This window comes from Caretta caretta, chromosome 2 (genome assembly GCF_965140235.1).
Source record: "Caretta caretta isolate rCarCar2 chromosome 2, rCarCar1.hap1, whole genome shotgun sequence".
Taxonomy (NCBI): domain Eukaryota; kingdom Metazoa; phylum Chordata; order Testudines; family Cheloniidae; genus Caretta; species Caretta caretta.
Window position 1 is genome coordinate 64110359 of NC_134207.1, and position 27927 is coordinate 64138285.

The 27927-nt window shown below is 47.0% G+C and overlaps 1 long non-coding RNA gene across 1 annotated transcript; it reads right to left on the reverse strand.

The window, feature by feature from the left end:
• Nucleotides 1–167: 167 nt before the first annotated feature.
• Nucleotides 168–27579, reverse strand: LOC142071014 (uncharacterized). Its single transcript, XR_012666969.1, has 2 exons — nucleotides 27386–27579; nucleotides 168–415 (listed from the first exon to the last, which is right to left on the reverse strand). It is a non-coding gene; the product is annotated as an uncharacterized LOC142071014 (long non-coding RNA).
• Nucleotides 27580–27927: the final 348 nt, after the last annotated feature.

The window sequence follows — 27927 nt, forward strand, 5'->3', positions numbered from 1 at the left end:
TGGGAGTGGACGAGAGGGGATGGATCACTCGATGACTGCCTGTTCTTTTCATTCCTTCTGAAGCACCTGGCACTGGCCACTGTCAGAAGACAAGATACTGGGCTAGATGGAGCATTGGTCTGACTCCGTATGGCCGTTCTTATGTTCAGTAAAAATTAAAGCAGAGGTTTGTCTTTGAGAAGTATTTAATAGGAGATAGTATACTGCCCTTAATGAATATTTGGCACCCAAGTTCTACACACAAGCAGTGACGTGTGAAAAAGCACTAAGGGCTGGAGTGAGAGGCAAAATAACAGTTGAGAAAGGCAGTCCCCATGGGTGGATCAAATGAAAATGAAGCAGACCAGCAAATCAGCCAGTAGACCAGAAAATCAGTCAGACCGGAAAACACAGGATCCAACAGAATAAGCTTGTGCTATAAAAAAAAGAAATTAAAAATTCCAAATTAAAAATCACAGTAAAAATATAGGAAGTGCTTTACTAGAAACAGATGTCATTGCTAAAACTACTAGCAACTATTTACTTATAAATATTTTTAATGATTATTTGCTATTAAAATATCAATTAAGTAGCACATTGACATCCATCTGGACAATGTTGACAAAGGCAAATGATGAAGTGCTAAAAGTAATAGGAGTAAAATAACATTTTAAAAAGTAAACAATTTGAAGAGCAAAACTATATTTAAAATGGATTACAAGGAAGGGAGTGCAATTCAGAGAATCAGCAGCAGATAAGATACATTTGTGAACTGCTATGAGACTTTATACAGACATATAAACTGATAAGGGGCTCTAAAACACTAAAAAGGGTGAGACACAGTTTTTGGGGGGTGTATGTAAAATAGTTCACTGAATCAAGTCTCCTGTACCACCTCAGTATGTTATATAAAATAGAGAAGAGCTGCCATGTCTAGGCCTTGGGATGCCCTGTGCCTTTGACAACACAGCCCAGGGAATCATGTGCTGTGACCTACACTCCTGTGAGAGGGGAAATAAAAGAGCCCCTCTGCCCCACACCCCAGTTTTACAAACATGGCAGGTGACTCATCCCATCGGGTAACTGTTACCCCCTCTACCACCGTCAGGCAGTACCTCACCCCTGGGCAGGGGCATGCACAAGGGGGGGCAAGCAGGGGCACAGCCCCTGTGATAATCGGCAGGGGCACAGAACTCCTCCAGCCCCTTGAGTGAGATCCTCTGGGTTGCAGCTGGGGCACAGAACATGCCCCTCCAAAAGCTGTCAAATTTTTATTCCTGTACACGCCCCTGTTCCTGGGCTTAACTCCGACTCGTACCCCTGCCTGTCCCTAGTTTTGCTCCTCAGCGCCTTTCCTACCCCTACCCCCAGCTGTTTGACCCCCCTGCCAGTCAGTTGCCAACCCCTGGTCAGACACTGCCCATCCCCCGCTCTGATTTGCCCCCCTTTGTACCTCTGTGATCAGCAGGCAGCAGATTTTAACCCCAAACAAGGGTTGCAGCTTCTCCCTGCGCCCCCTCTCTGCGCAGCGCACCCCAGGCACTCAGTGCAGCTGGTTTCCTACCTCCAGCTTAGGAAACAACTATGCAACTTTTCATCCTGTTTCTGCATTACTGCTAAGATGGCCCTCAGAGCCCTGCCCGCCTGCCACCACGGTCCTAGTGCCCGTGTAGGTGGGAGAGGTGATGTCATTGTCCTTTATTTTATACTCTCCTCCAGGTGTTGGAAAGATCCTTGCTGTGTCATGGAGGTTGGCAGCCCCATGGTGTATGTGCTCCAGCAACTGTCTTTCATGTGAATTGTAAATCTCCTGCTTACAACTCGCCTGCTGGTGAATGGCCTATGGTGGTTGCTTAACACTTGCCTACTGAAGAGCTAGTCTGTGGGCATTTCCCTGACTCGCAACATTTCAGTAACAATCATATAGCAAAATCTCATAACTTCATAGACAATGGTGATACATACCTTTTGACAGAACGATGATGCTCAACAGATTATAACTTTCCTCACAAGGCATATCTTAATCATATAGCCACGGTGAATATGAGGGTTTTGGGGTGCTATTTTGAGGTGCAGTGCATCACAGTGACACCGAAATGATTTGCACTCTAGCTATCTCAAAAGCTGCCTCCCTCTCTGCCTCCCCCTGCCTCCGTGACTATGCTAGAAAGTTTGACAGAGCCTGGTGAAGGGCATTCTCAGTGGCAGGCCTTTGTATCTGCAGTTCAATCCCATTAGGGTTGCCAGACATTCTGATAAAATCCGGACTGTCACTATATTTAGCTGTTTGTCCCACTTCCCATCTGATGTACGGTCAGGATGCCATTTGTCCTGATTTTTGGTGCGGGGCTAGACCGATCACCTTAGCTGGCAGGCTCCCTACCTGGCTTTGCACTCACGGAAAGCAGCCGGCAGGACTCTGTGGCCCCTCGGTGGAGGGTCGGCCAGGGTGGTCTCTGCATTCTGCACCTGCCAGGAGCGCCAGCTCCGCAACTCCCATTGGCTGGGAACAACAGCCAATGGGAGCTGTGGGGGAGGGGCCTACGGGCACGAGCAGAGCCCCCTGGCCGCCTCAACCCTAAGAGCCAGAGGAACCTGCCGGCCCCAGGTAAGCGCTGCTTGGACCTCCAGCAGGTCCCTCTGCCTGCTAGGGTCAGGGGCGGCCAGGGGGCTATGTGCGTTCCTCATGCCCGCAGGTCCCACCCCCACAGCTCCCATTGGCTGTGGTTCCAAGCCAATGGGAGCTGTGAAGCCAGCACTCATGGTGGGCGCAGCATGCGCAGATCCCACAGGCTGCCCCTGATCCTAGGCGCCAGAGGGACCCAACGGCTGCTTCCAGGGAGCTGCCTCAAGTAAGAGCTGCCTGGACCCCACCCCCACACCTCCTCTCCTTGCCCCAGCCCTCAAGTGAGGAGTCTCACGGTGGGCAGCGGGGCTGGCCCGGGGCAATTGGGCATATGTGGCATGGCCAGATGCACATTGGTTCACCTAACCCTGTGCTGTGAGCATGCCCCTTCGTGTTGGGGGTGGGCCCAGGCTGTGCCACATAGCTCACATGCCAACACCCCCCAGACCTGCTATGCCCAATGCCCCGCACAACCCCCCTGTGCCATTATCTGATTAAATATGACCATGTAGATTATTGTTGCTACCACTGTTATATAACTGCAACAAAACTTGTACAAATTATGTCAAGTAAGGTGTCTATGGAAAGGTTATGATTTGCTGAATATGATTATGCTATTTGTATGGCATGTATCATTTTTGTATTTGAAGTTGTGAGTATTGGCTCTATACCTGTATTTCAAATATGTTTGTAGCGGTAATGCCCACAAGATATTTAGCCTGCACATCTTGAAGGGACTATTCAAATTAAGTAGGTCATCAAGGAACACTTAACTCACAATGGACCATGGGAGACGCACATCTACACTTAATGGACTTTCCTACTGTGACTAAGCAAAATCATGCATGGACATGTGACTTGCCCATGTGACTCCAAACACCATCTTGCTACCTGTAATTTTTAACTAGCTATGCTGAGAGCTTTGTTTGAAACAATGGATTTCCCTCTGTGACAGCTTGGATCACAGAAATCCCCATGGGGTTGCCAACTGATGTGCCAAGACTACTTCTACTCCTGCTTTCCCTTGCGGTTTGGGACTCCAGCACCCTGTCTTTCTGAGCCAGATATGCCAGTCTGCTCCAACACAGACCCAGGGTCTGAACCACGTGCCCCAAAGCTGCAGACTTAACTGAAAGCAACTTAGGAAGTGTTCCGGTCTTTAACACTCAGATGCCCAACTCCTAGTGGGGTCCAAACCCCAAATAAATCCGTTTTACCCTGTATAAAGTTTATACAGGGTAAACTCATAAATTATTCACCCTCTATAACACTGATAGAGATATACACAGCTGTTTGCACCACCCCCCCCAGTATTAATACATACTCTGGGTTAATTAATAAGTAAAAAGGGATCTTAATAAATACAGAAAGTAGGATTTAAGTGGTTCCAAGTAGTAACAGACAGAATAAAGTGAATTACCAAGCAAAATAAAATAAAACACAACACGCAAGTCTAAGTCTAGTATCGTAATAAAGCTGAACACAGATGAAATCTCACCAGTTCCAGTAAGCTTCCTTTTACAGACTAGTCTCCTTCTAGTCTGGGTCCAGCAATCACTCACACCCACTGTAGTTACTGTCCTTTGTTGCAGTTTCTTTCAGGTATCCTTGGGGATGGAGAGGCTCTCTCTTTGGCCAGCTCAAGACAAAATGGAAGGGTCTCCCACGGGCTTAAATAGATTTTCTCTTGTGGGTGGAGACCCCCTCCTCTCTCCTATGCAAAGTCCAGCTCCAAGATGAAGTTTTGGAGTCACATGGGCAAGTCACACATCCATGCATGACTCAGAACTTACAGGTGGCAGCCATGGTTCACGTGCTTCCTTGAACGTCCTCAGGTAGACTTCTTATGTGGATTGGAGCCTTACAAGAGTCATTGCCCTTTAAGTGTTTCTTGATTGGGTGCCTAATTTGCACATTCCTTTCTCAAGTAACTGACCAAATGCTCTACTAAAGTTACTTAGAAATCAAGCCAGTACACAACCAATATTCATAACTTTGAATACAAAAATGATACATGCATACAAATACGATTAAATAGATTCAGATCATAAACTTTACATAGAAATGTTACATGGCATATGTAGCATAAAACATATTCCAGTTATGTCATATATATATATTCATGAGCATATTTCCATAAAGCATTATGGTGGGCACCCTCCACATGGCAGAAATTATAAAAGGTGCTGGGAACATCTCCATTTTGCCTCTTTCCTGCTCAAGTCTCTTGCCTGCTCAAACTTCTGGACTATGAACTTAGAATGCTCCCATTAGTGTAATCAAGGGACTGAGGACCTTCCGATGATTTGGAAGCAACCAGATGTTCTGCTTATAAGAAGCACATGGGATCTTTTTTAGGGGAAAAGGCAATATGCCGCATTTATTGAAGATACAACAATTAGCATATGCATTCAATTAACCTCCCCCCACACACACACAGTCCACCAGTCGATGTTATAGTTACCAGTCCAGAGTTTGGATTAACCTAGTGGCCAGCTAGCTGATCACTGGTAGGGAGGAGCCGAGTTCCGTCAGTCGCAACACGATGTTCTGGGGAAGTCTTGGCAGGATGAACCCAAAGATTCATGGCAAGGCACACTGTTTATATAGTGATTTTTCTTCATTGGGACCAATAAGTTTTGCACCATCATGCTGTAATAAATTGTTGTTTGACAAGTGCTTGTTTTTTTAAATTGTCCTTATTTTTTATTACAGCTATTTTGTCCTCATTGATAGGTGCCTGTCTCATTTTTAGAGTCGTTAATTTGCTCTCCTCTGACATTTCAATAGGGGCGTGTTGCAGCCTCCTGGCGCCCTTGCGTCTGTTTCTGGTTCCTCCCTTGTACGCCTGGCTCAGTGATGACCTTTACACTTATCTCTTAACACATACATTCCTCCTTCACACACAAAACAAAATTAATTTACACAGAACGTTTTGAACAGGAACATCAAATTGCAATGCAAAAGAAAAACAATCATTGCGTTCTTTTACTTATTATAAAATGCTAAATTGGTGACCCTTTAAGGTCTGTCACTGCCGTTGAAATTAGCACAGACACAGATTCTGGTTGATGCATTTTTACCAAATGGCCTATTAGGCCATTCCTTTTTGCCATTCAAAAAGGGTGGCTGGCAGAATATGATCAAATCATACAGCAATACATGCTACATTATTATCTCATTTATTCTTCATTTTAAATTATACAAAATACAAACATAAAATCCTACTACTACACAGGTTTCAGAGTAACAGCCGTGTTAGTCTGTATTCGCAAAAAGAAAAGGAGTACTTGTGGCACCTTAGAGACTAACCAATTTATTTGAGCATGAGCTTTCGTGAGCTACAGCTCACTTCATCAGAAGTGAGCTGTAGCTCACGAAAGCTCATGCTCAAATAAATTGGTTAGTCTCTAAGGTGCCACAAGTACTCCTTTTCTTTTTACTACTACACAAAGACTTGACTTAAGCCAGCAGTTTATTCCATCACTGCTACAAGCCTGAACCAAAAACTTTGCAGTTACTGTATGTATTTGATTCCTTTAACCTATTTTAACTCTCACCTTTCTCTCTTTCTTTTTGTAAATAAACCTTTAGACTTTAGATACTAAAGGATTGGCAACAGCGTGGTTATTGGGTAAGATCTGAGTTGTATATTGACCTGGGTCTGTGGCTGATCCTTTGGGATCAGAAGAACCTTTTTTGTTTGATGAAATTGATTTTAAAGAACCACTCATCTTTAAGTCTAGTGTTTTTGGGATGACACAAGCACTGGAATACCCAAGGAAACTGCTTTTATGACTTCTTGTTATCCAGTGTGGTGAGACAGAAGTTTACTTTTGTTGCTGGTTTGGTATATCTCATGGGAGAATAACCACGAGTTTTGGGGTGTGTCTGCCCTGTTTTTCAGCAGTTTGTCCTGAATTTGGTATTCTCCATTGTAACCCACAGAGACACGGTTAAACCCCCTACCAAAAATGAACAGCGTCCTGCACACCACCACCCCTGCCCAGCACCTCCCCACCCACAGCCCCACCACAACTGCTCCCCACAGAACCCCCCCCTCCCTAGTTTCCCAACACACACAGATTTTCCCCTCCCCCACTACCCATTGCTCTTCCCCACAGCCCCACCACAACTACACAGTGCCCCATACAGACCCCAACTGCCCAACGCCCTGACACACACAGATCTTCCCCACTGCCCAGTGACCCCCCCACTGCCTAGCACCCCAAAACACACAAACATCCCCCCCTGCCAGCACCCTCCCCCACCCAGACCTCCCAGACACTCACTCCCCCACACCCTGACTCCTTCCCTAGCCGCAATCGCTGGCCCTGCTGGGAGGTAAGGTGACTGTCAGCTGGGCTGAGTGAGCAGCGCAGGCAGGAGTGGAACTGGGATCATGCCCCCCTGCCCTGTGGCTTCTGCCAGGGGCTGGAGCCAGGGTCTTGTGCCCCTGTCCCGTGGCTTCTGCCGCGGCCATGAGCCCCTGCCCCGTGGCTTGTGACAGGGGCTGCAGCAGGGGCCATATGCCCCCGTTGCAGCTTCCTAGGGCTGTGCACCCCACTCCCCATGGCTCCGGTCAGGATTGTGCACCTGTGGCTGCTCCCCCCCAATGTGTGCTGATATTTTACTCTTGTGATCTTGCTCACCTAAATCCCATCAAATATACAATTTGAGCTCCTACCTGGCCCTAGCCAAGAAAATGTATGATGTCACTTTATGCAGGCTTTTCAGTAATAGAAGGCTCTGGATTCCCCTGAAATGTAATTATATGATGCATTTCAGAAGCACAGTTCTGTCCTCTGGCTCTATATACTTTCCTCTTAATAATGCATCCCACTGCATCTTTTCTTTGAAATGAATTCCTAAGGGTCCACTCTGTCACTGAAAATCCCTGTGGAAAACTCTCACCCCAACATAGAGACTAAAATTTAGTGCTACTTGGGGACACCATAAATTCTAAAGCTGAACCTAGGGAAATAAAATGTAGAAAAAATAAACCTGTTCTGTGGGAAAGAAATATGGAGCCTCTTCTTGGTGTTGAACCTTGTAGTGTGTTTGCTTAGTACACTGGGAACTTTAATTATACAGTATAAACACTCAGGCATGTTTTACACATCTCTTTTACTACAAATAAAACATTCATTCACTGAATCATTTAACACAAGTTTTATTTTTCAGGTTATTTCACAGGGTAAAATAACCCTTAAAAATACATTTGTTCAAAAAAAATTGCCTCAGTTCCAAGTGTTGTAAAAGGAATACTTGAAAAGTCACAAATGGTATAAAATAAAAACAAAGAGCTTTAGTGTGTGAACCAGATCTGCATACGAGGACTCTAAGTACTGCATGAAACTCCTAGGAAGTCAATAGGACACCAGTGGGAATAATATGAGTTTGCAGGATCAGCCTCCAAGTATTACACCTATGTTATATTCATTAACAAACTATTGGCCCTATGCTCTTCTTGGCTACAGCTGAGGATCTGGACCACGGTGTTCTGTGTTCCTAGGATAAGGAGGCAAGGAAATGAGCAAGCAAGCTCATGTGTCTCACTGAGAACATCCCACATTGCACATCACTCTCCTTGTCATTAATTGGTATTTACTCTAAGACAGTCTTTAAAGTATCCCCTGACTGATGAAGAAGGATCAGGTTGTGTTTTTCAATAAATCGTTTACAATCTGACTCACTGAATTCTCCCCCACTAATACTGTCTCTACTTGGCTGCTGTGGACGTTCACCATGACTCATTTGAAGCATGAGAATACTACAAATAAGAAATTGAAGTAAACCAGACAAGCCCTTTTCTACAGCACATGTTGCTATACCAATTTTATGGATGTGCAGCTAGAAGAATAGAGGAACCAAATTTTCTGATATGGAAACAAAATGCATATGCAGTTACCTTTGGGTGTGCAGTTTTAACATACAGACTTCAGTATCTATGTGACTTTCCCAAGGTCACATCAATGCAGAATCAGAGGTAGACAAATGGGAATTTCATGACTAGGCCTGTGGACCTCACTATCCCCCATACAGCATTGCTCTATGTTTAGAGCTCTCAAACCCCAGTGACTTCAGCAGGAGTTGAAGGTGAACTTCACAGCATCAGGCCTCATGTGAACAAAGTTCACTTGATACTATACTCATAGACAGTTCTCTGAAAATGTCTGGTCTAATCTTCCCAACCCATCATTTGCCATGTAAATATTTTATCTGACATTTAAATTTTATTATTTTTACTGTGGATCATCTGGATCACAAGATGAATCGATCCTATTGCTTAAAATATCATTGATCCCATCACGCACTATGTTTGTTTTCCAAAGCATTGGCAATCAATAGTATTCATTGATCATTGGCTGAAAATACAAACATATGTAAAATTAATTTGAGCTGGGGATGGGGCACTTAAACATGAACCCTATAATCTTTTGCTGGAACCAGTCAGCTGACCAGCAGCAATGTTGATTTGATTGTATAAATAGTGATATCGTTAGGGCAGGTTCTCAAGTTTTTCCACTTCAGGAGCCCCCCGAATTCCCTTTCCTCGTAGCTCGGTTCTAGCTCAGGCCCCCTCCCATGTAACAATATGATAAGAACAAAGTGGCCATGACCCTCAGGTTGAGAAATAAAAACAAGCTGATGATAATGAAAGCACTGCTTTTCCAAACAATAGGCCTATTCCTATTCTCACTGATTTCAGTGGGAATAGGATTAGGTCTTATCATTGCAAAATTATGTCCGAGTGCAGTAATTCAGTGTTTATTTATTCTAATATTGTAATGGGGTAGTCTGTCCCTTAAGGGTAGTGGTGCCTAATGGTCAACCCATCCTGGCATGTGGGATGACTCTTCAAGAGGTTGAAAGGTCTGATTTTATATAGATAAGGACCTGGGAGAGAGGAAGCGGTTCCGGAATGGGTTTGGGAGGAAATTCTGTCATGGTTTCTTTCTGCCAGGAGCCTGGCAGAGAGGGCAGTGAAAGGGTCCCCTCGCATCCAACCAATTAGGGATGAGCTGGAAAAAGGGGACTAGCATAAAGGCTGCCTCCTCTCTTAGAGCAGAGTAGACACCAGCAGGGAAAGGCTAACCTGCTAGGCAGCCTGAAGTCTGATAAAGGAAAAGCGGGCCAGCTGAAGGAGAAGTTGGCAAAGCTCTTACTGCTGGCTAAAACACAACTCAGCTCCAGAGAGGAGAGGTGATGGCTCCTTAAGGACAATCATAAAATCTGACAAACAGCATCAGAGAAGAGAGCTGAAGAGACTCCTGTTTAAGGAGACAGTGAGGGGACTAACTAACTACATCCCAATTCCAGACAGGACAGCTGGTGATTGCTGCCTAAGGAAGGACTGAAAGATATAACCCAGAGAAGGAACTGAGAAGGGTTCCAGAAATAGAGCCTCTTTATAGGCACAGGAAAGAAGAGTCTCTGGAAGGAAGGAGCTAGAGACTGCATGTTGGATGAAGCCAGAGTTGAAGAATGTCCCTGGGTGTCGCTGAGTAAACTCAAATTTATGTTTATGGCTCTTGTTAATAAATGAGACCCTTGGAAAAGGGGTGCTCTTTAATTAAAAGGATCTGCCTGGACTTGTTTATAAGTAGGGTGAAGGGAGGCTGGGCTCACCTGGGGTACTAGTTACTAAAAGGGGGTGCACTGGGGTAACCTGCATGCCCTCACAGATACATATGAAACATACAATGCTTTTGAGGGACATAACTAGGTTGTCTGAAGTTTGCTCTTCCAAAAACGCATCACAACATGCATACTTATAGTTGTGTTGGATTTAGACTAGCTGTACCAGTGGCCTATCGAGGTTCAACAGTGGTTGTTCAGCACACTAAACGGAAGTTGTTTTTATCTTGCAGAACATAACATGAGGAAATATAATGCAATCTCCTCCATCAAACGTATGCAAATTGGGAGGTGGAGATGGGTACAACAGGGATCTTGCCTTTTATTCTCCTGCAGACTATTTTCCAGATAGCAAACAGGAACAAATTAATATGTTGCATTAGTTTACAACCATGTGATCTGCTTGTAAAGATGGATAAACAATTAGTGTTTGCTGAAAAGGACAGGAAACATTGCACATTGCAAACCTGGTTAATCCATACTTTGTTAGGGCCTGATTCTCCATTGCCTTCCACTTTCTGTCTTTATTTATAACTGAATGGGATGGGTGTAAAATGCTACCAAATCAGGGGCAAAGCAGTGAAAAACCATGCCTTGAGCCCCACAGAAATTACATGCTGTATCAGCTGTTGACTTTAAAATCAAACACTATTGGAATTTGCAACTGCAAGTCTTGCACCACAGCAGCAGAAGCAATAATACCAAAGGTAAGGGTTACATAATTAAACTCAAAGCAAATGAATGTCCATAAATACACAAATTCACCCACCTGATTCTGCTTGTTTATTTTGCTCTTGGTTTTTCAGTTGCTGTCAGCCCCAGAAAACCTGAGTTAGCATCTTTATTGTTTGCGGGCTTGCACAGTGAAAATCTTGACAAGCTGCAAAAGCAGCAGAGAGTTCTGAGCATGGGTCCTGGGGTGTACATTAAAGAGAGCCATATTGAGCACACAGTCATAAACATGAGTTGTATATGCACAGATGCAAAGGATAATGAGAAACTTGCTGAGAGGTTCGTGCTTAGTCTTTCTTACTTTCCATCACTACCCATGTTTTCTGGAAAACATAGCTCTTGAATGAAAACCCTATCATATTAATTAGATAAAAACTAAACAAAGGAACTGACAGCAGGATAGCCACCAAAGGAATTTGTTTTGTATGAAAGGTACAAATGAGGCGCCAGCTTCCTCCGGACCCCGGCGGCTCAAACCCCAGCCAAGCCCCGCCCCTTCTCCCAAACCCCCAGCCCCACCCCACCTGTTTTCACACAGTTTCGCTCCCTCCCCTGAGCATGCCCCATCTAAGCGCCTCCTCCTCCCTCCTAGTGCCTGCTGCAAAACAGCTGATTGTGGCAGGCAGGAGGCCCTGTGTGGGAAGGAGGAGGAGGAGTTGACCAGCAGGGCCACCAGGAGGCACGGGGGGTGGAGGGGAGGTGGCTGCACCCACTAATATTTTTCAGCCCTGGAGCACCCACGGAGTTGGCACCTATGAAATTGGAGCCTGATGTCTTTTACAGAACAGATAGCAGCTGTGCAAGTTTCCCCACATTGCCTCACCAGCTTATCTCAGCCCTCAACTGGAAGGACAGCCTCTAGAACTGAGAAATAAGACTAGATGTAGCTGGATTGCTGCACCTTCTTGCAATAAACGGTATGGTCAGGGCATTAGTTTCTCTTCTGATTCAGTCCTTCACTGAGGGTATGTCTACACTACGGAATAAGGTCGAATTTATAGAAGTCGGTTTTTTAGAAATCGGTTTTATATATTCGAGTGTGTGTGTCCCCACAGAAAATGCTCTAAGTGCATTAACTCGGCGGAGCGCTTCCACAGTACCAAGGCTAGAGTCGACTTCCGGAGCGTTGCACTGTGGGTAGCTATCCCACAGTTCCCGCAGTCTCCGCTGCCCATTGGAATTCTGGGTTGAGATCCCAATGCCTGATGGGGCTAAAACATTGTTGCGGGTGGTTCTGGGTACATATCGTCAGGCCCCCGTTCCCTCCCTCCCTCCGTGAAAGCAAGGGCAGACAATCATTTCGCGCCTTTTTTCCTGAGTTACCTGTGCAGACGCCATACCACGGCAAGCATGGAGCCCGCTCAGGTAACCGTCACCCTATGTCTCCTGGGTGCTGGCAGACGCGGTACGGCATTGCTACACAGTAGCAGCAACCCCTTGCCTTGTGGCAGCAGATGGTACAGTACGACTGGTAGCCGTCATCGTCATGTCCGAGGTGCTCCTGGTCACGTCGGCTGGGAGCGCCTGGGCAGACATGGGTGCAGGGACTAAATTTGGAGTGACTTGACCAGGTCATTCTCTTTAGTCCTGCCTGCAGTCAGTCCTATTGAACCGTCTTATGGTGAGCGGGCAGGCGATACGGACTGCTAGCAGTCGAACTGTACCATCTTCTGCCGAGCAGCCATGAGATGTGGATGGCATGCAGTCCTTCTGCACCGTCTGCTGCCAGCCAAAGATGTAAAAGATAGATGGAGTGGATCAAAACAAGAAATAGACCAGATTTGTTTTGTACTCATTTGCTTCCCCCCCTCCCCTGTCTAGGGGACTCATTCTTCTAGATCACACTGCAGTCACTAACAGAGAAGGTGCAGCGAGGTAAATCTAGCCATGTATCAATCAGAGGCCAGGCTAACCTTCTTGTTCCAATAAGGACAATAACTTAGGTGCACCATTTCTTATTGGAACCCTCCGTGAAGTCCTGCCTGAAATACTCCTAGATGTAAAGCCACCCCCTTTGTTGATTTTAGCTCCCTGAAGCCAACCCTGTAAGCGCCCCTCCCGGCGTCAGAGCAACGGCAAAAAATCGGGCATCTGAGAGTGCTGTCCAGAGCAGTCACAATGGAGCACTCTGATGGGGCTAAAACATTGTCGCGGGTGGTTCTGGGTACGTATCGTCAGGCCCCCGTTCCCTCCCTCCCTCCGTGAAAGCAAGGGCAGACAATCATTTCGCGCCTTTTTTCCTGAGTTACCTGTGCAGACGCCATACCACGGCAAGCATGGAGCCCGCTCAGGTAACCGTCACCCTATGTCTCCTGGGTGCTGGCAGACGCGGTACGGCTTTGCTGCACAGTAGCAGCAACCCATTGCCTTCTGGCAGCAGACGGTGCAATACGATTGGTAGTTGTCCTCGTCGTGTCCGAGGTGCTCCTGGCCACGTCGGCTGGGAGCGCCTGGGCAGACATGGGCGCAGGGACTAAATTTGGAGTGACTTGACCAGGTCATTCTCTTTAGTCCTGCAGTCAGTCCTATTGAACCGTCTTATGGTGAGCGGGCAGGCGATACAGACTGCTAGCAGTCGTACTGTACCATCTTCTGCCAGGCAGGCAAGAGATGAGGATTGCTAGCAGTCGTATTGTACCATCTTCTGCCAGGCAGGCAAGAGATGGGGATGGCTAGTAGTCGTACTGTACCATCTTCTGCCAGGCAGGCAAGAGATGGGGATGGCTAGCAGTCGTACTGTACCATCTTCTGCCGAGCAGCCATGAGATGTGGATGGCATGCAGTCCTTCTGCACCGTCTGCTGCCAGCCAAAGATGTAAAAGATAGATGGAGTGGGTCATAACAAGAAATAGACCAGATTTGTTTTGTACTCATTTGCCTCCTCCCCTATCTAGGGGACTCATTCCTCTAGGTCACACTGCAGTCACTCACAGAGAAGGTGCAGCGAGGTAAATCTAGACATGTATCAGTCAGAGGCCAGGCTAACCTCCTTGTTCCAATAAGAACAATAACTTAGGTGCACCATTTCTTATTGGAACCCTCCGTGAAGTCCTGCCTGAAATACTCCTTGATGTACAGGCACCCCCTTTGTTGATTTTAGCTCCCTGAAGCCAACCCTGTAAGCCGTGTCGTCAGTCGCCCCTCCCTCCGTCAGAGCAACGGCAGGCAATCGTTCCGCGCCTTTTTTCTGTGTGGACGCCATACCAAGGCAAGCATGGAGGCCGCTCAGCTCACTTTGGCAATTAGGAGCACATTAAACACCACACGCATTATCCAGCAGTATATGCAGCACCAGAACCTGGCAAAGCGATACCGGGCGAGGAGGCGACGTCAGCGCGGTCACGTGAGTGATCAGGACATGGACACAGATTTCTCTGAAAGCATGGGCCCTGCCAATGCATGCATCATGGTGCTAATGGGGCAGGTTCATGCTGTGGAACGCCGATTCTGGGCTCGGGAAACAAGCACAGACTGGTGGGACCGCATAGTGTTGCAGGTCTGGGACGATTCCCAGTGGCTGCGAAACTTTCGCATGCGTAAGGGCACTTTCATGGAACTTTGTGACTTGCTTTCCCCTGCCCTGAGGCGCATGAATACCAAGATGAGAGCAGCCCTCACAGTTGAGAAGCGAGTGGCGAAAGCCCTGTGGAAGCTTGCAACGCCAGACAGCTACCGGTCAGTTGGGAATCAATTTGGAGTGGGCAAATCTACTGTGGGGGCTGCTGTGATGCAAGTAGCCCACGCAATCAAAGATCTGCTGATATCAAGGGTAGTGACCCTGGGAAATGTGCAGGTCATAGTGGATGGCTTTGCTGCAATGGGATTCCCTAACTGTGGTGGGGCTATAGATGGAACCCATATCCCTATCTTGGCACCGGAGCACCAAGCCGCCGAGTACATAAACCGCAAGGGGTACTTTTCGATAGTGCTGCAAGCTCTGGTGGATCACAAGGGACGTTTCACCAACATTAACGTGGGATGGCCGGGAAAGGTGCATGAGGCTCGCATCTTCAGGAACTCTGGTCTGTTTCAAAAGCTGCAGGAAGGGACTTTATTCCCAGACCAGAAAATAACTGTTGGGGATGTTGAAATGCCTATATGTATCCTTGGGGACCCAGCCTACCCCTTAATGCCATGGCTCATGAAGCCGTACACAGGCAGCCTGGACAGTAGTCAGGAGCTGTTCAACTACAGGCTGAGCAAGTGCAGAATGGTGGTAGAATGTGCATTTGGACGTTTAAAGGCGCGCTGGCGCAGTTTACTGACTCGCTTAGACCTCAGCAAAACCAATATTCCCACTGTTATTACTGCTTGCTGTGTGCTCCACAATATCTGTGAGAGTAAGGGGGAGACGTTTATGGCGGGGTGGGAGGTTGAGGCAAATCGCCTGGCTGCTGGTTACGCGCAGCCAGACACCAGGGCGGTTAGAAGAGCACAGGAGGGCGCGGTACGCATCAGAGAAGCTTTGAAAACCAGTTTCATGACTGGCCAGGCTACGGTGTGAAAGTTCTGTTTGTTTCTCCTTGATGAAACCCCCCGCCCCTTGGTTCACTCTACTTCCCTGTAAGCTAACCACCCGCCCCTCCTCCCTTCAATCACCGCTTGCAGAGGCAATAAAGTCATTGTTGCTTCACGTTCATGCATTCTTTATTCATTCATCATACAAATAGGGGGATGACTACCAAGGTAGCCCAGGAGGGGTGGTGGAGGAGGGAAGGAAAATGCCACACAGCACTTTAAGCACAGCACTTTAAAAGTTTACAACTTTAAAATTTATTGAATGACAGCCTTCTTTTTTTTGGGGTAATCCTCTGTGGTGGAGTGGCTGGTTGGCCGGAGGCCCCCCCACCGCGTTCTTGGGCGTCTGGGTGTGGAGGCTATGGAACTTGGGGAGGAGGGCGGTTGGTTACAGAGGGGCTGCAGTGGCAGTCTGTGCTCCAGCTGCCTTTGCTGCAGCTCAACCATACACTGGAGCATACTGGTTTAGTCCTGCAGCAGCCTCAGCATTGAATCCTGCCTCCTCTCATCACGCTGCTGCCACATTTGAGCTTCAGCCCTGTCTTCAGCCCGCCACTTAGCCCTGGTCTACACTAGGACTTTAGGTCGAATTTAGCAGCGTTAAATCGATGTAAACCTGCACCCGTCCACACAATGAAGCCCTTTATTTCGACTTAAAGGGCTCTTAAAATCGATTTCCTTACTCCATCCCTAACAAGTGGATTAGTGCTTAAATTGACGTTGCCGGCTCGAATTTGGGGTACTGTGGACACAATTCGATGGTTTTGGCCTCCGGGAGCTATCCCAGAGTGCTCCATTGTGACCACTCTGGACAGCACTCTCAACTCAGATGCACTGGCCAGGTAGACAGGAAAAGAACCGCGAACTTTTGAATCTCATTTCCTGTTTGGCCAGCGTGGCAAGCTGCAGGTGACCATGCAGAGCTCATCAGCACAGGTGACCATGATGGAGTCCCAGAATCGCAAAAGAGCTCCAGCATGGACCGAACGGGAGGTACGGGATCTGATCGCTGTTTGGGGAGAGGAATCCGTGCTATCAGAACTCCGTTCCAGTTTTCGAAATGCCAAAACCTTTGTGAAAATCTCCCAGGGCATGAAGGACAGAGGCCATAACAGGGACCCGAAGCAGTGCCGCGTGAAACTGAAGGAGCTGGGGCAAGCCTACCAGAAAACCAGAGAGGCGAACAGCCGCTCTGGGTCAGAGCCCCAAACATGCCGCTTCTATGATGAGCTGCATGCCATTTTAGGGGGTTCAGCCACCACTACCCCAGCCGTGTTGTTTGACTCCTTCAATGGAGATGGAGGCAATACGGAAGCAGGTTTTGGGGATGAAGAAGATGATGATGAGGAGGAGGTTGTAGATAGCTCACAGCAAGCAAGCGGAGAAACCGGTTTTCCCGACAGCCAGGAACTGTTTCTCACCCTAGACCTGGAGCCAGTACCTCCCGAACCCACCCAAGGCTGCCTCCTGGACCCAGCAGGTGGAGAAGGGACCTCTGGTGAGTGTACCTTTTAAAATACTATACATGGTTTAAAAGCAAGCATGTGAAAGGATTACTTTGCCCTGGCATTTGCGGTTCTCCTAGATGTAGTCCTAAAGCCTTTGCAAAAGGTTTCTGGGGAGGGCAGCCTTATTGCGTCCTTTATGGTAGGACACTTTACCACTCCAGGCCAGTAACACGTACTCGGGAATCATTGTACAACAAAGCATTGCAGTGTATGTTTGCTGGCATTCAAACAACATCCGTTCTTTATCTCTCTGTGTTATCCTCAGGAGAGTGAGATATAATTCATGGTCACCTGGTTGAAATAGAGTGCTTTTCTTCAGGGGACAGTCAGAGGAGCCCATTCCTGCTGGGCTGTTTGCCTGTGGCTAAACAGAAATGTTCCCCGCTGTTAGCCACAGGGAGAGGGGAAGGTTGAGGGGGTAGTCACGCGGTGGGAGGAGGCAAAATGCGACCTTGTAACGAAAGCACATGTGCTATGTATGTAATGTTAACAGCAAGGTTTACCCTGAAAGAGTGTAGCCACTGTTTTATAAAATGTGTCTTTTTAAATACCGCTGTCCCTTTTTTTTTCTCCACCAGCTGCATGTGTTTCAATGATCACAGGATCTTCTCCTTCCCAGAGGCTAGTGAAGCTTAGAAAGAAAAAAAAACGCACTCGCGATGAAATGTTCTCCGAGCTCATGCTGTCCTCCCACACTGACAGAGCACAGACGACTGCGTGGAGGCAAATAATGTCAGAGTGCAGGAAAGCACAAAATGACCGGGAGGAGAGGTGGTGGGCTGAAGAGAGTAAGTGGCGGGCTGAAGAGAGTAAGTGGCGGGCTGAAGACAGGGCTGAAGCTCAAATGTGGCAGCAGCGTGATGAGAGGAGGCAGGATTCAATGCTGAGGCTGCTGCAGGACCAAACCAGTATGCTCCAGTGTATGGTTGAGCTGCAGCAAAGGCAGCTGGAGCACAGACTGCCACTGCAGCCCCTCTGTAACCAACCGCCCTCCTCCCCAAGTTCCATAGCCTCCACACCCAGACGCCCAAGAACGCGGTGGGGGGGCCTCCGGCCAACCAGCCACTCCACCACAGAGGATTACCCCCAAAAAAAGAAGGCTGTCATTCAATAAATTTTAAAGTTGTAAACTTTTAAAGTGCTGTGCTTAAAGTGCTGTGTGGCATTTTCCTTCCTTCCTCCACCACCCCTCCTGGGCTACCTTGGTAGTCATCCCCCTATTTGTGTGATGAATGAATAAAGAATGCATGAACGTGAAGCAACAATGACTTTATTGCCTCTGCAAGCGGTGATTGAAGGGAGGAGGGGCGGGTGGTTAGCTTACAGGGAAGTAGAGTGAACCAAGGGGCGGGGGGTTTCATCAAGGAGAAACAAACAGAACTTTCACACCGTAGCCTGGCCAGTCATGAAACTGGTTTTCAAAGCTTCTCTGATGCGTACCGCGCCCTCCTGTGCTCTTCTAACCGCCCTGGTGTCTGGCTGCGCGTAACCAGCAGCCAGGCGATTTGCCTCAACCTCCCACCCTGCCATAAACGTCTCCCCCTTACTCTCACAGATATTGTGGAGCACACAGCAAGCAGTAATAACAGTGGGAATATTGGTTTTGCTGAGGTCTAAGCGAGTCAGTAAACTGCGCCAGCGCGCCTTTAAACGTCCAAATGCACATTCTACCACCATTCTGCACTTGCTCAGCCTGTAGTTGAACAGCTCCTGACTACTGTCCAGGCTGCCTGTGTACGGCTTCATGAGCCATGGCATTAAGGGGTAGGCTGGGCCCCCAAGGATACATATAGGCATTTCAACATCCCCAACAGTTATTTTCTGGTCTGGGAATAAAGTCCCTTCCTGCAGCTTTTGAAACAGACCAGAGTTCCTGAAGATGCGAGCCTCATGCACCTTTCCCGGCCATCCCACGTTAATGTTGGTGAAACGTCCCTTGTGATCCACCAGAGCTTGCAGCACTATCGAAAAGTACCCCTTGCGGTTTATGTACTCGGCGGCTTGGTGCTCCGGTGCCAAGATAGGGATATGGGTTCCGTCTATAGCCCCACCACAGTTAGGGAATCCCATTGCAGCAAAGCCATCCACTATGACCTGCACATTTCCCAGGGTCACTACCCTTGATATCAGCAGATCTTTGATTGCGTGGGCTACTTGCATCACAGCAGCCCCCACAGTAGATTTGCCCACTCCAAATTGATTCCCAACTGACCGGTAGCTGTCTGGCGTTGCAAGCTTCCACAGGGCTATCGCCACTTGCTTCTGAACTGTGAGGGCTGCTCTCATCTTGGTATTCATGCGCCTCAGGGCAGGGGAAAGCAAGTCACAAAGTTCCATGAAAGTGCCCCTACGCATGCGAAAGTTTCGCAGCCACTGGGAATCGTCCCAGACCTGCAACACTATGCGGTCCCACCAGTCTGTGCTTGTTTCCCGAGCCCAGAATCGGCGTTCCACAGCATGAACCTGCCCCATTAGCACCATGATGCATGCATTGGCAGGGCCCATGCTTTCAGAGAAATCTGTGTCCATGTCCTGATCACTCACGTGACCGCGCTGACGTCGCCTCCTCGCCCGGTATCGCTTTGCCAGGTTCTGGTGCTGCATATACTGCTGGATAATGCGTGTGGTGTTTAATGTGCTCCTAATTGCCAAAGTGAGCTGAGCGGCCTCCATGCTTGCCTTGGTATGGCGTCCACACAGAAAAAAGGCGCGGAACGATTGCCTGCCGTTGCTCTGACGGAGGGAGGGGCGACTGACGACACGGCTTACAGGGTTGGCTTCAGGGAGCTAAAATCAACAAAGGGGGTGCCTGTACATCAAGGAGTATTTCAGGCAGGACTTCACGGAGGGTTCCAATAAGAAATGGTGCACCTAAGTTATTGTTCTTATTGGAACAAGGAGGTTAGCCTGGCCTCTGACTGATACATGCCTAGATTTACCTCGCTGCACCTTCTCTGTGAGTGACTGCAGTGTGACCTAGAGGAATGAGTCCCCTAGATAGGGGAGGAGGCAAATGAGTACAAAAACAAATCTGGTCTATTTCTTGTTTTGACCCACTCCATCTATCTTTTACATCTTTGGCTGGCAGCAGACGGTGCAGAAGGACTGCATGCCATCCACATCTTATGGCTGCTCGGCAGAAGATGGTACAGTACGACTCCTAGCAGTCCGTATCGCCTGCCCGCTCACCATAAGACGGTTCAATAGGACTGACTGCAGGACTAAAGAGAATGACCTGGTCAAGTCACTCCAAATTTAGTCCCTGCACCCATGTCTGCCCAGGCGCTCCCAGCCGACGTGGCCAGGAGCACCTCGGACACGACGAGGACGACTACCAATCGTATTGCACCGTCTACTGCCAGAAGGCAATGGGTTGCTGCTACTGTGCAGCAAAGCCGTACCACGTCTGCCAGCACCGAGGAGACATAGGGTGACGGTTACCTGAGCGGGCTCCATGCTTGCCGTGGTATGGCGTCTGCACAGATAACTCAGGAAAAAAGGCGCGAAATGATTGTCTGCCCTTGCTTTCACGGAGGGAGGGAGGGAACGGGGGCCTGACGATACGTACCCAGAACCACCCGCGACAATGTTTTAGCCCCATCAGGCATTGGGATCTCAACCCAGAGTTACAATGGGCAGTGGAGACTGCGGGAACTGTGGGATAGCTACCCACAGTGCAATGCTCCGGAATCGACTCTAGCCTCGGTACTGTGGAAGCGCTCCTCCGAGTTAATGCACTTAATGCACTTAGAGCATTTTCTGTGGGGACACACACACTCGAATATATAAAACCGATTTCTAAAAACCCGACTTCTATAAATTCGACCTTATTCCGTAGTGTAGACATACCCTTATTACTCTCTTCAGCCCGCCACTTACTCTCTTCAGCCCACCACCTCTCCTCCCGGTCATTTTGTGCTTTCCTGCACTCTGACATTATTTGCCTCCACGCAGTCGTCTGTGCTCTGTCAGTGTGGGAGGACAGCATGAGCTCGGAGAACATTTCATCGCGAGTGCGTTTTTTTTTCTTTCTAAGCTTCACTAGCCTCTGGGAAGGAGAAGATCCTGTGATCATTGAAACACATGCAGCTGGTGGAGAAAAAAAAAGGGACAGCGGTATTTAAAAAGACACATTTTATAAAACAGTGGCTACACTCTTTCAGGGTAAACCTTGCTGTTAACATTACATACATAGCACATGTGCTTTCGTTACAAGGTCGCATTTTGCCTCCTCCCACCGCGTGAACGGATTTTGGTTGAATGCCAGCAAACATACACTGCAATGCTTTGTTCTACAGTGATTCCCGAGTACGTGTTACTGGCCTGGAGTGGTAAAGTGTCCTACCATGAAGGACGAAATAAGGCTGCCCTCCCCAGAAACCTTTTGCAAAGGCAGAACCGCAAATGCCAGGGCAAAGTAATCCTTTCACATGCTTGCTTTTAAACCATGTATAGCATTTTAAAAGGTACACTCACCAGAGGTCCCTTCTCCGCCTGCTGAGTCCAGGAGGCAGCCTTGGGTGGGTTCGGGGGGTACTGGCTCCAGGTCTAGGGTGAGAAACAGTTCCTGGCTGTCGGGAAAACCGGTTTCTCCGCTTGCTTGCTGTGAGCTATCTACAACCTCCTCATCATCATCATCTTCTTCGTCCCCAAAACCTGCTTCCGTATTGCCTCCATCTCCATTGAAGGAGTCAAACAACACGGCTGGGGTAGTGGTGGCTGAACCCCCTAAAATGGCATGCAGCTCATCATAGAAGCGGCATGTTTGGGGCTCTGACCCAGAGCGGCTGTTCGCCTCTCTGGTTTTCTGGTAGGCTTGCCTCAGCTCCTTCAGTTTCACGTGGCACTGCTTCGGGTCCCTGTTATGGCCTCTGTCCTTCATGCCCTGGGAGATTTTCACAAAGGTTTTGGCATTTCGAAAACTGGAACGGAGTTCTGATAGCACGGATTCCTCTCCCCAAACAGCGATCAGATCCCGTACCTCCCGTTCGGTCCATGCTGGAGCTCTTTTGCGATTCTGGGACTCCATCATGGTCACCTGTGCTGATGAGCTCTGCATGGTCACCTGCAGCTTGCCACGCTGGCCAAACAGGAAATGAGATTCAAAAGTTCGCGGTTCTTTTCCTGTCTACCTGGCCAGTGCATCTGAGTTGAGAGTGCTGTCCAGAGCGGTCACAATGGAGCACTCTGGGATAGCTCCCGGAGGCCAAAACCATCGAATTTTGTCCACAGTACCCCAAATTCGAGCTGGCAACGTCGATTTAAGCGCTAATCCATTTGTCAGGGGTGGAGTAAGGAAATCGATTTTAAGAGCCCTTTAAGTCAAAATAAAGGGCTTCATTGTGTGGACGGGTGCAGGTTTACATCGATTTAACGCTCCTAAATTCGACCTAAAGTCCTAGTGTAGACCAGGGCTGAGACTGCCAAGTAATGGTTTCTGTAATAGGTTCACCCATCCACTAGGACCTGGACTGAAACCACCAATTAATTTTACATAAAGGCCACAACAACTGATCTAGACTAGATTTTAAATCAGAGACTTAGATTATTTCTTCACTGGGGGGGGGTGGGGAGGGAGGTGTGCTTTTTGCACAGCTGAGCAAATAACGTTTTTTTCCCCAGTTTTGATAGCTGAACCAAAAAAAAAAAAAGAAGTCATTCATTTCACACCAAAACCCAGCTTTTTGATTTTTCTGGCTTAAGCGGAAAAATAAATAAATAACCAACCAAGTTGATTCAAATGGATATTTTAAAAACCAGATTTTGAAACAAAATGGTTTGTTTTAACAATATCAAAATAAAACATTTCAACTTTTTTGAAAAAGTTTTCCGCATTTTTGATTGGGCTGAAACTCTCTGCTGAATTTGATCTGAATTTGCAAATAGTTATGATCCCCCCAGAACTGCATTTTTGGGTGACTTTACTCTTTGTCAAAAAAGACCTTGTCCAGCCTCTCACATAGAGATAATTAATGTGCATTAGCTATCTCACTATAAAATCCTGAGGGAAAAAGGTTCTGTCGTTTTTACCACAATGTAGCTAGATAAGGTCAACACTATGCCCTACCTGCAGTTGACCTCACTTCACTATATCACATAGTGAAAGATTTTTAAGAGTCTTTTACCAATCTGTTGAGTCATTCATTTTCTCCTCCAGAAAGTATGTTAAGCTTCAAGGCCCAGTGCAATAGTAAAATTTGTTGAAGTTTTAAAGCCAATGGCCTGTGGGTGAAGGAACACAGCAAGGTTAGATGATATGGTCGCATAGGTGCTGGAACTAGGGGTGCTGCCGCATTCCCTGGCTGGAAGTAGTAATAATAACCCAAACATATGGTTTCCACCTTCAGTGCCCCCACTATAAAAATTGTTCCAGCACCACTGTATGGTTGTTAAAAAGTGCCAGTGACCAGTCTACCACTGGTGGAGTGACACAGGAAGTAGAACACTTGGAAATGTGAAGGCAGAGTGGAGAGAGCAGTGGCTGCTGGCTGGGCGCCCAGCTCTGAAGGCAGTGCCCCTTCCAGTAGCAGTGCTGGAGTAAGCCTGGGTGGGGGGCCCCAAGAGAAGCCCTTGGCCCATGTGCCCACCCACTGGGGCATGGCGTCCAGGGCAGGTGGAGGGTCCAGGGCTCCCCACAGCGGCCTAGATTCACCTGCTCCAGCCCGGGCTCCTGGGCCCCAGCTCCCACGGTCGCAGCTTCCCTAGCGTTCTGTCAGCCCCAGAGCTGGGTCCCACACTCAGGCAGCCATTACCAGCTGGGAACAGTCGAAGGGCAGTGTGGAGCTAAGGAGCAGACACAGCCTGAGGCGATAGCAGGAGATGGAGGAGCACTACAGCTGCCTGCATCATGGCACCAGCCACTGCCAGCACAGCAGCCACCCTGCACTGCCTGGCTCCAGCTTCTGGCATCTGACCTGGTCATGGGGCAGTGCCTTGGGGGAGGAGGAGGTAAAGCCAGTACTCACCTGAGGAGCAAGGCATGGGGCCACAGAGAGGAGCTGGGCTCTGTGGCAGGATTTTACGCCTAGCCCTCCTCACATCTTGGAAGAGGCTTGCACTGACCCCTGCCCTTTAATGACCAGAGATTACTTGAACTTGAGGTTTAGGTGTCAGCTGAAAGATGGCACCTCCAGCAGCACAACACCCAAACACCATACTGAAGCATTAGTATGGTACTCATTCAGGGGAAGAATTACACCTATTTACATTTTCTTCCTGCAGCACTCAATATTTCTTGGCAATACCAGAACTAACTCTCAACTCAATCTTGCTTAGCTTATAGGATCTGATGATAGACAATGTATTTTTTTTTCATGAGTAAGGCTGTGATCCTGCAAAGAGCTCTGCATGGGAAGATACTGCACCCTATAGGAGCCCCCATGATTTGACAGTAAGTTCTTCACTTCAGTAGAGGCTCTGTGTGGGTGCAGAAGTCTTCTTATACTGAGCTCATTGCTACACTGAAGCTTAACCGTGATAACTCTCTGGAGCAAACCCAGCTGCTTATTGACAAAGGGCTCCAGTAATAATGGAAAAACCTTCAGTGAGATGTACCATTTTACCAGCACTTAGCTTTATACCTTTCGTAGGTAAATTGGTAAAATGTTTTTCCAAGCAATTTATCCATCTTTGGGAACATGCTACATTTGAAGCAGGAGGTTTGAAAGTTCAGCACCTTTTTAGTGCTGTGATCAATAACAAAAACAAGCCAACAACATAAATGTCTTCTTGAAAGATGAACGCCCCCCTCAAAAGCAAGCCATACAAAAAGACTCTCTGCATCACCCCTCCCCTCATAATATTCCCCCTTGCTCTCCTATCTCAACAACTGCATTGATTTGAGTCAAATGTAAGCTGCTGGGCAAAACTCCAGGACCTATGAGTCAAACATTCTTTGCTGGCTCTAGCAGTGAGCCACTGTGGCAAGTTAGGTAAGGCAGTTAGTATTGATTTTCAGAGACCCTGAACACCTGCCACTCCCACTGACTGCAGCTGAAGTTGTGGGTGCTCAGCACCTTTGAAAATTAAACTCTTAAGCCTGATCCTGTAGACATATGTGTGCTTAACATTCAGCATGTACATAAGTGTCTGAGGCTCAATTAACACCTGCTAATTCTATCTTGGGTTTTATACCATGCCCAGCAGCCAGTACTTCCCATGTAACATGGAGAAGTCCCCATTGGACTTCATGGAGTTTTCTGCTCTTCTCACTTTCTTGATTTAAAGGCTTTCCTTTGGATATACCTCTACTTTTCACCTCTTCTGCTTGCTAACCTGCCCTGTACCTCATTATTCTGGTTTCTATTTGTGATTTGTATTGAAGCAATGCTTAATAGTTCTGATTAGGATGCAACTGCACTAGGTACTGTGCAAACGCAAGAGAGTGAAATCCCTTCAATTGACTTCAATAAGTCCAGGATCCCATGAGGCTAGGATCCTTATTTGTTGGTTTCTTATTCAAAGGCCAAAATAATAATAAAAATAATTAATTGGTGTACATTTAATTTTTAGAAATCTCAAACCAAACCCTAGATTGAGCTTTAAAACACTATATAGTCATGCTTTTAAGGATACACTTTTCTGAGATGCAAGCAAGACCCCAGTCTCACATGATGGAATTGTCTCTTAATTTGAAAAAGTAATATATTTGATGATGTGTAAATGACAAAAATACCTTTTGGATCACATCTAAAATGAAACATCTGTGCAACTATTGAACCATTCTGAAGACTCCAGAGAGCATGTCACACCCTGACCTGTAGATTCATTTCTGTGCAAAATGTGTCACACAACCCCAATGTGCCCCACCACTCTCCCCACATTTTGCAAGTGATCTTCAATAAGGAACTGTGGTTTCAACCCACATAAATGACAAGAAACTTTTCAGTCACCCCAAGCGACACATCCCTGCCAAATTTAGACTGTGGTGAAGAGACCTGGATATGCCACTCCCCGATCCAAAGCTTAGTTTCTTCCATCTCCTCCCCACTTACGTTTTGGGAATGGTTCATGAATAAGCAACTAAGGCTGACCTGGTATAAATAACAAAATAAGTCATGTCACCCCATGTGACACATTTATGCAAGCATTAAACCGTTATGAAAAGTCTAGGATGTGCTACTGCCTGACCTAAAGATTTATTTCTGAACAATCATTCACATATGTTACAGTCTCCCACCCTTTCCTTTTTCAAATTGTTCTTAAATAAGCAACGGGGGGTTCAACATACATAAATGACAAAATACACCACTCCTACCTTTCTGGGCTTCCTGCCAAATATCAGACCTGTACTTCCACTTTGCCTGGTCTTTCTGAGTAAACACACATAAACCCATAAAAAGCAACCAAATCCAACACTTCATTCATCTGTTGCAAATCCAGCTGCAATATTTTCTCAGACATTATTAGATAAATAATTGTGAATAAAGAAGATCTACAGAAACTCTCTTCTTTAGACAATTTAAGAACAGGAAAGATGGCTAAACACATCACATTTGTTCAGTTTTTTTTAACCAATGTGCAAATATTTGTTATGACGAGTTCAATCAACTATTTTCCTTCAGCTTGCTGTAATACCTGTTGTCACAACCTCCCCCTTACGGGGCAGCACACCTTATTCAACACCAGTGTCAGTGGCTACAACTGACAAGTGCAGCCTTTTTACGTCTCTAATTTTCTTCTCAGGACACCTGCCTGTAAATGTCAGGTGCTCTTGGATGCTTTTCGTTACTGTATTTTGAAGGCCCTTCGGATCTCTTCAAAACCCACCGATTGACTATGCCTCTGACTCCTGGGTTTGACCAAACACTAAACTTTTATCTAACTGAGTAAACATAACACAAGCAAAACAGTAACATCTAGTGACCGTCCTACTTCTTACTCTAGCAGGGACAGCCTAAGATTATAAGAGCCCAGCAGAGTTTCCTCTCCTTCAAATTCAACCTCCCAAATTTCCAAGTGAGGAGTCTGAGTGGAGCTTCTGTCCAGAAGTCCAAGTCTCTGTGGGTATGTCTACATGATACCTGGTTAGCATGCTAAAAATAGCTGTGTAGACATTGCGACTCAGGCTAGAACTTGAGCTCTCAAGCTCGGGTGGGGATGGATTTGACAGCTTGAGCTCCGGCCTAAATTGCAGTGTCTACACAGCTTTTTTTTAGCATACTAACGCAAGCCCCACCAGCATAAGACTGTGGACCTAGGCAGGGAAGCTAACTCCCAGATGCAGTGTAAACATACTCTGTGTCTCCATCCACCTAGTGGTATGTGTTCTTTTTGGTCTTCGTCCCATAACGTACCTCACTATATAATTTCACTTAACATTTATCCTATGACACCATCTCACATCCAGCAATTTCAAAATAATGTAGTTCATGCAACATACCCATACATCAGCAGCGTGACTGAGGCCATTTTTCTTTAGGTGATATTTGGAGAACATCTCTTCGGTGGCTGAAATATCTCCATTTGCTTTGCTTTAGAATTCAAAAATGCCATCATAGAAATGTCAGCTCTGAGCTTTCCCAAGCTTGTGGAAACATACGAAATGGTTTCCAATATTGTAGATTATTCCAACAACTTTACATCTGTAATGACAGAATTTTTGCTTTAATAAATACTTACTTTTCTGGCCAAGCTCTTTGACGTCCTCTACTGAACTAATCAATGTTTGAAATATTATTTTTAATATTAATGCTACATTCACATTACATGGAAAAGAGCTACAGAGGGGGCAGGTGAAGGCAAATGCTCCTAAAACCTTTTCTGCATAGGCAATGAATGGTATTTAAAATAATACAATTAATTTTTTTGATAGAACAGCCAAATGCACCTTGGTTTTCCAGCTTACTTGCTGTCATGCACAGAAATCTCTGGTGCAGGTGATAGCAGATAAAATATTCTGGTGCGCAAGGGCCAATAAAAGTG